Source organism: Passer domesticus, chromosome 2 (genome assembly GCF_036417665.1).
Source record: "Passer domesticus isolate bPasDom1 chromosome 2, bPasDom1.hap1, whole genome shotgun sequence".
In the NCBI taxonomy this organism is placed as follows: Eukaryota; Metazoa; Chordata; class Aves; order Passeriformes; family Passeridae; genus Passer; species Passer domesticus.
Genome location: NC_087475.1, coordinates 72,416,896 through 72,428,954, shown reverse-complemented (window position 1 = coordinate 72,428,954; position 12,059 = coordinate 72,416,896). Strand labels below are relative to the sequence as shown.

Below are 12,059 nucleotides of genomic sequence, written 5' to 3'. Positions count from 1 at the left end.
GAGCGTGATGGGGTCCTGACCTCAGGCTGTGCCACAAGAGCTCTGACATTCCCATGGACCTGCAGGACAGAGAGGTCTTCTGCTTACCCCAGTAAGGTGACACCAGCCAAGTCGAGCAGGTGTTGAGTACTGTGGCACTGAAAGGCACAGCATCCTGGCACCACTGACAAACAATTAAATCCACTCGTTGCTTTTGGCTTTAGTATATTTGTGAATGTAGGAACCATCATCCAGCCATATTTTAAGAAAATGCCTTAAGGATTCAGGGTCTCATGCTGCTTTCTCTGCATCACTTCCATTTCCCCTCAGGGCACCCATTCTTGTACAGACACTTGCCCCCTAATCTTTTAAAGTCACTTCTGGGGTGCTTTTCTGTACCATCTCATCCCCTGTAGTATTTAACACCCAAGGGTTTTGTAGGGAATTTGACTTTTTCCTTGAGCTTTCTTGGTTTGTTTTTACTCCTGAGGAATTTGGGATAGGTCAGTTATTGTCTCTAGGTACAAGAAACAGAAATAGTCTTCCCAGATAGGAAACAGGACATCAGCTGAAATCATGTAACCCCATTGCTTAATATTTTCACCTGGTTTTAGATATCTCACTCCTTGGAGTATAAGCTGCTCTCATACCTGTGGGGATTTTTTTGCATGAAACAATCAGATTTCAAACTGAGCTCCTTTTCTGCAGCATTCACTACATCACCAGGCTCCTCGTTGTCTGGATTGCAAGTTGGATGAGACTGGATTTCTTTTCTTTTTTTATGTTTCATTTCCCTGCCTCATTCTTATGTCTAAAAATTCTCCAGGGGCAGAAATAGTCTACAGGACTGTAATGAGGAGACTAGTCTTGGAAGGGGAAAATGTTTCCTAACCTAATGTTTAAATGTTTGACCTAATGATAAAAATTAGGTAGAGAATTGGGTAGAAAAAATGTGTCTATATAAACTAAAATCCCTTTGCACTGCAGGGAGAACATCAAGAGGGGTTCATAGAGGTAAAGGCCTTTTTTTACCATGGTCATACTGTATTTTTGTGTTAATTCTATTTGTTCCAAAAGCTAATTTTATAGGGAATCTGATATTTTAATTCTATATTTATCTGAACTTAATGTTTACTAGTAGATTGCAGTCCTAATATTGAGAATTTGCTTTTGCTTTTAACTATTACTTGCATACTATCTTCTTGTTCCATATGTCTTTTACTCAAAGTGCCTATTATTATAGCATGAGGAAAGCTGTTTTTTTCCCTCCTTCAGCTGTATAATATGGGTATATATATATATAATTAATCTTAATATACATTAATAACTTTTTAAAAAATAATCTTAGACACAATTTTAAATGCCTTTGCTGAAGTTTGTAACAAAAGAAAATAAATATATGTAGTAAAAATGCGCTACACCCTTTACCAAAGGTGGAGGTACAAAGGGGCTGTGAGTTGAATGTGTGAAGCACTACAGTGAAGGAACCAACACAAAAAAAAAAAAAAAATATTCTCCATGCAGTAATACCACCTGTGCCACTGAGAATGCCATGGAAAATACGGTGATTTGGTTACTGGCCCAGTCCATGGATTTTCAAAAGAATATTTTAGCTCATGTGAATGTTCTGAGAGCAGTTCCTTGTATAACACACCTGCCTAAGGTTGCTCCCATGCAGAAATACTGGAGTGAGTATGCCCACAGCTTTTAATGAGCTATTCATAGAAAAACTCCCAGCTGAAATATGAGGTTTAAACGTTTTGCTGCTCTTTGAAGGAACACAAATTCTTCTAAAAGCTCCTTGGCCCATGTATAGAATTACCTATAGGAAAAAAAAGAAGGTGGTAGATACATTATGCACAGATTTTTCAGAAGGACGATTGCATTGACATATAGACAATATACTGGCTGAGCCTTCTCACACAGACAGAAAAAAATTGTTTCCCTGTGACTTTTTGTATTTATTATCAGCTTCACCTTGGGAGTCCAAGTAATTTTTTAATACTTCTCCAATTTGTTTCTTTTCAAGAATGGGGGAAGGATGGAATGAAGGAGATTACTTTTGATATTTATATTATTTTTACTGCACATGTGATTGTGTCAAGCTGTAAATTCCTTGCTAAATTTTTTAAATCCCTCTGATCTCTGACAAGGAGTTGGAAAAATATAAATGTTAAATTTTATGGGTTTTTTCCGTGTTACTATAGTCTGCAGTTCTATTATAAACTGTCATCTGTAATATAATCAAAGGAAAATTGGTAGGAAACCTTATTGTAGTCCAAGGAACATTCCTTTTTACATGAATTCACTGACTTTAATAGGATTTAGACTGTCTGGCTCAATCTGGAACTTTTAGAAAACTTTAGGAAAGATTGAGTCAGAAAAGAACTGGCTTGTTTATGGGATGTCCCCTAAACTTACCTTGATTTACAGTGATATATAATGTCAAAGAGTTGCTTGCCTATTGAGTCAGAGCCTTTCAATCACTAAAAATGTGTCTATGTCATCTCTAGTGCAGTACTTGTACCTTTCTCATTGCCAACTGACACCACTGTCAGTTTCTAGCTTAAAAAACTAGTAGCAAATTAAGAGTAGTAAAGGGTTGCTTCTTTCTCTGCTTTCCTGTCACTGGTTGGTTTCTGGACACATCATGCTATTCACATTTGTACTGAGAGCAGCACGAGTGAGTGTTTGCCCTGCGCCAGGCAAGACAGAATGGTTTGAATACAGAATAAAGCTGTTGTCTTTGCAGGAGAAGCAAAGCTGGGAAGGAATTCCTTACCCAATAGCTGTTCTGACCCGTTCTGGCAAGACTGACCTCTGTCTTCCCCGTCTGGATGGTGTGGGACATCAGGACTTTCTTTTCCAAGGACATGAACTGGGACATGGACTTCTGCCAAGGGCCCAAACCCAACCAGACCACAGACCTCATAACAGCAGAAGGTGCTTGCTCCTGATCTCACTGTGAGCCAGTACATGGCCACCCATACAAGAAGCAGAGATGTTGGAGCTGGCTGAGTTTGAAGGACCCAAACAGTGATTCTATGACAGAGCAGAAGCTGCTGTCTTGAATGCACATGTCATTATGGATAAAAACCAAGATTTTTTAAATAGAGGAGAATAGAGGGAAAAGCTGGGTTCTGCCTTGCCCATCTGAATGACTGGAGCATTCCTCTTGCTTGCAAGATAATCCAGATTCAAAATGCAACTTTTTGAAGACATGCCAGGAGGGATGCTCAGGGATGTTGGAGAGCTGTGTCCAGGTCTGGGGCAGTGCCCTAGTTACAGGGCTGTCATGTCATCAGTGGGTGCTGTGTTTATGATCCATATGTTCTATATCTGATGGGGCAGGTGAGATCAGTGAGATGCAGGAGATCACAGAATTATAGAGTGAGAAGTGTTGAAAGGGAGCTTGTAAGGTCAGCTAGTCCAAGCCCCCTGCTCAAGCAGGGTCAGCAACAGCCAGTTGCCAGGACCATGTTCAGATGGATTTGGAATATCTCCTAGACCAGAGAGCCCACAATCTCTTTGGGCAACCTACCCCATTGCCTGATCACCCTCACAGGAAAATTGACTCCTGATGTTGAGACAGAATCCCATGTTTAAATTCATGCCCATAGCCCCTTCTCTTGTCACTGGGTTCCACTGACAAGGGGCTGGCTCCATCATCTTCATTCTCTCCCTTCAGGTGCTTATATACACTGATGAAATCCACCGGAGTATTTCTTCTCCAGGTTGGAAATTTCTAGCTCTCGCATCCTCTTTGGCTATGAAAGATCCTCCCAGTCCCTGTATCAACTTTGTGGTCTTTCACTGGATTTGCTCCAGTAAATCCCATTCCCTCTAGGTCCCCAGGCTTTTAGCCAGAGACAGAAACATGACTTCATTGACTGCTCACCTTCTGAATGGGCCTGAGTTTCTCATACTGTCGTGAACAGAAATCCTGAAGTCTGTCTGGCAGAAACTTCTGTGGGTTTTCAAAGGTACTGGAAATCTCTCTCTAGTTTCAGGAAACTTTGGTTATTTTAGGCCGATGGAATTTTTCCCCTTTTTTTTACCCACCCAGTGCCAGGGACCTACATTTTGGTGAGTACTACATTTTGCTGAAGCACCTAACTAGAGAATTAGACTTGGTGGGCTGTGTTTCACACAAAGTATGATACAGATACCAGCCCACAGAGGAGAAGCAGGAGGCAAAGAGACAGTATTGGTCTGCAGGTTTGGTCTGCCAGTGTCTAAGTTCTTTCATGTCTGGGTCATTGCCTGAAACTTAGACAGGTTCAGCAGTAGCTGGAGAACACTGTTATCAGGTGCTGTATTTGTTGCTTTCAGAGGTCAGCAAAATCCTGACCCTTAAATTGTTCCTCCATAAACTGAGTGCTGCATTTACAATTGCTGTAGTTGTGCAATGAGGCTGGGGTCTTTACAGAATCACTCTGGTTTCTAAGAAATTTCTCTTAAAATCCACTTATTAGCATAAAGCTACTAAACAAGGACATTTAAGACAGCAGCACTTTTTAAACTTACTTACTTTTAAAACTCATTTTCCATCAGACTGAAAATTGAAACAATTTTTATGTACTAGCATAGTTAGCCTGTCCCCTCAAAACTCATATGTATTTTTCTGTTAGCTTTTCCTATGTATTTTACACTCAAGATTTTCTTTTCCTGCACTTTGAATTATAGTGCTTCCATTTTTCTTTTAAATAAACATCCTTTGCTTTTCTATTAGCACTAGATTTGCAGTCTCATTCCCATTAATTTATTTCATTGTTTCCTTAATTTTTAGTTGTGCTATAACAGCTACTTTCCTAAAGATTTCTGTATAGAAGTAATATATAGATTATATAAATATAATTTATATAATAGATCACATGAATAACTTATTTTACTATAAAATATAAAGTCTTTATATATAATATTATTTATTTAAAATAATAATGTTTAATAAAGGTATAAACCACACATATAATATGTATATATAGATTATATAAATATAGACAACTATAATACATATATATATATGGGTGTATATGGCTCTCAGGGAAACTGAGTGCTTGCTTCCCTTGTCCCTCATGCCTTGTCAGCTGAGTGGCCTTGGGTGTCTGTGACCAAATGAGGAATAGGGGAGGTGTGATTCATTTGTGACTTACAGCCCCTGTCTCTTGGTGTTGGAAACAGCCATTGGGTCAGGATTCATCTCACCCTTCTGTAGCTGTTTGTACAGCAGAGAAGCTGCATCTCAGCTAGTCAGAGGAGAAAGAGAGGATCAATAACAAGACAGAGGCATCTGTAGATGATGTACAAAGACATCCTGCCTGCCCTCTGCCAGCTCAGGAAAGACTTCACGTCTCCTATGGGCCCAGTGTCATACCTACCAGTCCCATATAGATGTGGATATTTCAGGGCATTCCATTAATTAATGGAACTAGGCACATAAATCCCTTCATATTCCTTCATGGCAGAATTTCAAGATAGAACCTGGAATAGCTTTGGAGTATTATCCCCTGATTTCTTCTATTTTTCCATCACAGGAGTCTCAACATGGGGCTCAGGCAAGTGAATGTCAGCAGTGCTCACTTTACCCCGAGCTCCTGAGGCCATTTTCAGCAGAAGGAGTGAAGACCTGCTAGGGCTCCTCACAGCTGGTACAGATACACCCAGCACTGGTGGGAGACTCATCCCCTCCAAATCAGCAGGTGGAGGCCAGGAAAGGCTCCTGAGGAGACCTGGGTTGGCAATAGATGATGATAATAAGGCAAATGAATCCTGCTGCCAGCTGCTATTGGTCTCCAGGCTGCTGTCCCTAGATGTCCACTGCCTGTAATGGGAGCTTGGGCATTTAGCTCATGTACAGACATCAAATTGTGTTTTAAACTAGAGATGAATCCTATTTCTAAATTCAGGTGACATAAATTGGCTTAGAACTCAGAGATGGCTTCTAGCAATCAGCTTTTTTGTCTTGCCTTGTTTTTCTCTTTTTCTTGCCACAGCTGGAGCTATAGCCACAAGCACAGCATTAGGGAGAGGGTGGACATGCTTTCCCGTCCTCATCTGGTGCACAACAGAGCAAGCAAGAGAGGTTACTGAGCTGTCACCCCTACCAAACCACACGAAACATGTTATGCCAGATATATCTACTTATGACAAGAAATTATCATATGTTACTCCACTTACACTCACATGGTGATTTGTTATTCATGTGTGCCATTTTCAGAGACACAGGCTTTAAAAGAATTATTGAAGCAGAGCTCCCAAGAGGTATTTTCAGGTACTGGTTCTGTAACTGTAACTATTCAAAGTGGGTCTACAATATTTCTCTTCTAAACTTTTTGCAGTAAGGGAGAACAGTGACCCACTTCAGTTCCATGTTCCCTTTCCATCACCTCTACCATATCAGTAAGAAGATGTGGTGCAGCACTGCCAGCAACATCTGCAGGAAAAAAAAAAAAAAAAGATTGCTACAACTCACACTTCATGAAACATTATAGTGGAAAAGAAAATGTGTTCCAAACCACCTTGAGGTTCTGGAGTTAATTCATCATTAAGCATGGGAGACACGGGCACTGCAGACTCCTGCATTGTTTCCATCATGGAACACCCTAGGTTTTGCAGTCTCCCAGCATGGAAAGCCACACAATCAGACATCAGTGTGTATATTTTTGTTTGTGCATTTACTAAGTATTCATCACCTACTTAAAATCAAGCAAACCAAAATGAAATACAACACAGAGCACTAATTTTATAGTGGGCTGCTAACCAAAGACATGCCATGCTTCTAAGATTCCCTTTCTGCAAATGGCTCAATACGAGATAGCTTTACCACTCATATCAATCAAACTACAGGATCAACACCTGAAATGGGAAAGAAAATTATGCTGGCTGCACTGTAGCTGTTGCCTTTCATGCTAGTAGTTGTTAATAAGAGAAGTGAGGTTTGAAACTAAGACAAGGGTACAAAACCCAATTCTTTTAAAAAAATGTCTGAGATGACCTAATTACATGCCAGACCACTGGGAAGAAAGAAATGAAACAAAAAAATTGGGCACTTCAGTTTTACCAAGCCTACTAGACAATATAATTTTTACCATGGTGTCATAGAATAGCTCTTAAAAGAATATGGCATCATTCTCTTACATTACAATAAATGTAATAGCAAGTATATAATAATGTAAATAGCAAGAAATCCTAAAAAAATGCCTGTTGCTTGGACAACAAATGATGGGGGGTGAAACTAGAGAATTGGAACATGTGCAGAAACAAAGCAGTCACAGGTGCAGGGCACAAATCTGTGGCTGGCAGTCTATCTGAGATGGCTGCTTCTGGGGACACTGGTCCTGCACAGAGTAGATGTGAGCAGATCCACACAAATGGCTCAGAGGGCCATGATCTGGTCCCTAGAGCAGGGTAACATGAGAGCTTGTGTAGGACCAGAGTTTCTTACAGCTCAAGCTCTCACTGGCTGATTAAAGCTTTAGCTGACCTTTCTTCTCAACAGATTGCAAAAATTTCTTTTTCACCTCTCCGTAGCGTTTTATACTCTGGTTCACTTTTAGTTCTGTACAAACTTCTATGCTTGTAAATGGAAAACTACCTGCCAATAAGGCACATTTCTGTTTTCTGTAATCTCTGATTTATAATAACCCCTCTTCAATCAGGCATACTAGTGATGGAGCATTACTGGCACTCAGAAACCGGAGATTCAAATCTTCTCAGTTATTTATCACTTAGTGTTATAACTGCAGTGGGTGTGTTTTTGAATTGTTCCTCTCATTGAAACATTTAATACAGTGAATTATCTCCTCTAAAGAGACTGGAACATCGTGGCAGTTATTTGACAACTGAGGGGCTGTAGCAACATTCAAAGCATATGTTAAGCCTTGCTGTTCAATTAGTACGCCAAATGGCAGCTCAAAATTTAACATGAGTTTAGTGCTTAGTCTGGGGATTAACTGGGAAAGTATGGTTTGGAAATGTCCACAGATAGGAGGAATAAAAGGAAATTCCAAAAAAACAAGAAGCAGATGGTGTCCAGAGAGGTCTGGATTTTTCTACTGTAATGAAAGATGGACAGTTCCTGTGACCACATGGTAGCCATTGGTTATGAAAATTCAGGATCTTTGTAATTGAATTACTGGCAAAGAATTACTCAAAGACCTGGGAATTTAAGACAAGCTATCCAATGCTTAGATTCTCTCCTTTCCTGCAAACAGTCATTCCTGTGAGAAACAGCATGCCTGCAATTCCACTGGGTTCTACAAAACCTCTATTCTCTCAGGCATAATAGGAATGAACCTTTTTCATTATTACTAGAGCACTGTTCAAATGTGATTATAATAAATTCAAACAGAAATACAGCTCATTAATGTGAAGTGCCTACAAAGAGGTAACTACATACATTTAAATACAGATCTGAATGGAAGGGATTCAATTTGAAAACTTTGGATGTCAGTAATATTTGAATTTCACCCTCCACTACTTCTTCAATAAGTCTCCTTTAAAAATGTTTGCTAAAATAAAAGCATGACATTTTTTGTTCTAGTTTTTTTTGGGTTTTTTTTTGTTTGTTTGGTTTTTTTTGTTTGTTTGTTTTTTGTTTTTTTTTTTTTTGTTTTGTTTTGTTTTGTTTTGTTTGTTTTTTGTTTATTTTTTTTCCCTGAAAATAATAGAATGACAGAATCATAGAATATCCTGAGTTGGAAGAGTCATCAGTATCATCAAATTCAACTCCTGGCTCTCGGAAGGACACCCCACGAAATGCATCACATGCTGAAAGCATTGTCCAAACACTTGGGATCCATCAGACTGGTGCTGTGACCACTTCCCTGGGGAGCCTGTTCCAGTGCCCAGCCACCCTCTGGGTGAAGAATCTTTCCCCAATATCTAATCTAAACCTCCCCTGGCACACTTCTGGCCGTTCCCTCAGGTCCTGTCACTGTCACCACAGTGACAGGAGAGATCAGTGCCTGCCCCTCTTCTTCTCCTCGTGAGGAAGTTGCTGACCGCAATGAGGTCTTCCCTCAATCTCCTCTTCTCCAGGCTGAACAAGCCAAGTGTCCTCAGCTGCTCCTCTTATGAAATTAAATTGTTGAAATCAAGTTTTTAAATAATTCAGAATATCTTTCCTACCTGTTTGTTCCCATTGAAATGAATGGAAGTCATACATTTGAAACACCACCTTGTCTGAGTAAGGCTGGCAGATATCACAAAATAAATTATTTCTGGGATACGAGCATAAATGTTCAGATTTAGTTCAAAAAGGCCTTTCTGCCAAGTTATAAATTCTCAGACATTGTTTATGTTTGAAAAGCTGACATACTCTTCAGAACCATGTCTCAAATGCAATGCTATTTCTATAGGTTTAAAGAATAAACTTTATTTATCAAACATAGTAATTAATCATGCCCCTTTTCTGGATGTAAATGCAGATGTCACTCATGTCAATGAGCAAGGGGACATTCATGGCTTTAGCTGCAGAACAATAGAAACCTGAAAATGACTGTGCTTATTGTCTGTGAAACAATGAAAAACTGTGGTAGGTACATTTTACAGTCATGTCATAAAACATATCTGAGTAAGAACACATGCTTTTTTGATCATTAGGGTTTTTCCAACTGGATGAGCCAAACTGCACAATACTGTAGAATTTACTTTGATTTCTATAATGAATCACTAAAGCAATCCCACAAGGCTATCCAATGTAATAAAAGATTAACTATTTCCTAGTTCAGAGTCATGTTTATGGAGATGTGCCAGTAAGTTCTCTAATTCAGTCTAGCAGAAATGTACCTCAGGCTTTAGAGCAGATATTTACTCTAATTCCATCTCTTTCTTTCGTGACATGAAGTCCTGTGTGGTTGCAACTTCTATGAGGTTTCCATGCATCACTGCATCTCATGAGACATGGCAAAAATTGTATTGAGACACCAAAAACTAAACTGAAACTTGCTGGTCCCATTTAGAAATTTTGCCACAGATGTAAAATAAGTACATTTTGAAACAATGTATGAAATCTTGTCTATTGCAAGCAAAAAAAAAAAATCCTTCCTCACATATATATTCACTGTTTCTTTAAAAATAAAATCCATTCCCATGAGACCAAAGAATTCTACAGAACCACTTACAAAATACTTTGTTTTTACAATTTGGAGGAAGAATTTCCTCCCAAAAGAAAGTGAATTTTACTACTAAGAAGAGTGAATTTTACTACTTCATGGATTTATTCCTTCTACAGAGAGGAAACTAAGCTTCCCAAATAACTGTGTGGTTCAGTGACTATTCTGAGCTCATTATTTTGAGTTTTCAATCTCAAAAGTGATTTGTCTGATGAGAACAATGTTTCCTCTAAGGAGGAGTTAACATGCTACCTGTGGCTTTGCAAATCAAGACAGGAAAATGAAGACAGAGATGTATGGTAGCTCTCAGGACAGGAGTATGGTTTCTTCTTGGTTTTTTGCTTGCTATGTTTGTGTTGCATTTAATGAATTACCACAGAGGGGAAAGAATTAGTGTTAATGATACAAATGAATACAGGTTTCTTGATAGAACTAGAAGATAAGACTTGTTTGCTTAAAATCCACTGGCTGAGGTTTAGCATATTTTACTCTTCCTGTGTCAAGAATTCTGTGCACCAGCTACAGCACAGCAGTCTAAATGCACACAGCAGCTTCCATATATGTTTGTTCCCAACAGACTCCTGAATCAGCTTAAGCAATCATGCATATTTAATTAGCTAAGATGTGCTACTGCTAAAATGCATTAAGAAAATATCTCTGTGACATAGCTCAGCAAAATCTGATGGTGTTAGATGTGAGCTCCATTCCAATCAGTGGCATTATTTTTCAAGATGGTTTTGGAGATCCCTTCCAGCCTGAACTATTCTGTGATTCTCTTATAGATTCATTTTCATTTGAAATATTAATATTGACTTAGTAATGTGCTTAAGGAGAGTAGCTGATTTATCATTCAGTCCAGAGTCTCTATTTATATATAACTCCAGGTTCTATTTTTGGATGGTCCTTTCAACCTCTGTGAAAACTTACATTGTTCTTCTAAAATTTGAGAACCAGATGTGAAACACGGCCCTTAGTTTGTGTTTGGTTTGTGTATTTCTAAAATTTATGTGAAATGAATATGTTAGTTTTAATTGAGAGTTAGCTGGATGTTTTCTTAAATTCCAGAATCTGAATGAATGGGAAACTGTGATTAGTTTAAATTCACCAAACAGCTGTTAGTCTGACTGATACAAATACTCTGTGGAAGCTGGGGTTGATGCTGGGAATTTTTTTTCTGTCCTGCTTAATATAAATTAAAAGGATGTGAGCATCTTTGTAAACCAAAAGAAGTATGACTTCTCAGAAAACCAGAACTGAAAATGAAAAAAGCATTCTGCTCTAAAAATGGCACGGTAATCAAGACCTTATATCGATCTTGTATTTTTCCTGTTGTTAAAAGATAAATTCTCAAGGATCAAGTGCTGTCAAAAGCCCAAATGAGCAAGTAATTATTTTGCCATTTTGCCTGCAGGATTATAGTTAAAAAATACATATTTGGAAAGAATAGTTGAAGTCTCAGTGTTTATTAGATGGTTTATATGTGGTTTTGATTTAATTTTTTGAGGGCAGAATTGGCTAAGATTAAATAGATTTAGGGTCAAACTTTTATTTTGTGTCAGTATTCCTTGGAGAAATAGAAATTCAGTTGCTGGCTATTAGCTCTGCTCTACCTCTGCCTGTTCATACTCACCCGTGAGACCACACCAAAACCAGAGACATCTGCTTCCTGTGGCACAGCAAACAGCTTCGGGCAGGAGGTGGAGTTAGGGCACGGGTTCCTTTTCCTCAGATTTCAAGGGAAGTATCCACCAGTGCTACATGCACAAGCAAATCATAGGGAAGAGAGACCTGCCACAGGGAAATATTGCCCCAGGCAGCTCTTTGTGCCAAAGCTGTGTGGAAGATGGCGTGCCTCCTTCAAATAAGACAGTTTCAGAAAAATCTTGAAAAGGTACTATCAGAATTTGGACCAAAATTCAGATGCAAGAAGAAAATATCTTGAAGTAGCCCTACTCATTGCAAATA

General features: G+C 38.9%; 1 long non-coding RNA gene across 1 annotated transcript; it reads right to left on the bottom strand.

Annotated features, from left to right (window-relative positions):
• Positions 1–1,734: 1,734 nt before the first annotated feature.
• On the bottom strand, positions 1,735–11,776 carry LOC135295512 (uncharacterized). The gene is made up of 3 exons (XR_010357633.1): positions 11,725–11,776; positions 6,157–6,412; positions 1,735–1,801 (listed from the first exon to the last, which is right to left on the bottom strand). It is a non-coding gene; the product is annotated as an uncharacterized LOC135295512 (long non-coding RNA).
• Positions 11,777–12,059: the final 283 nt, after the last annotated feature.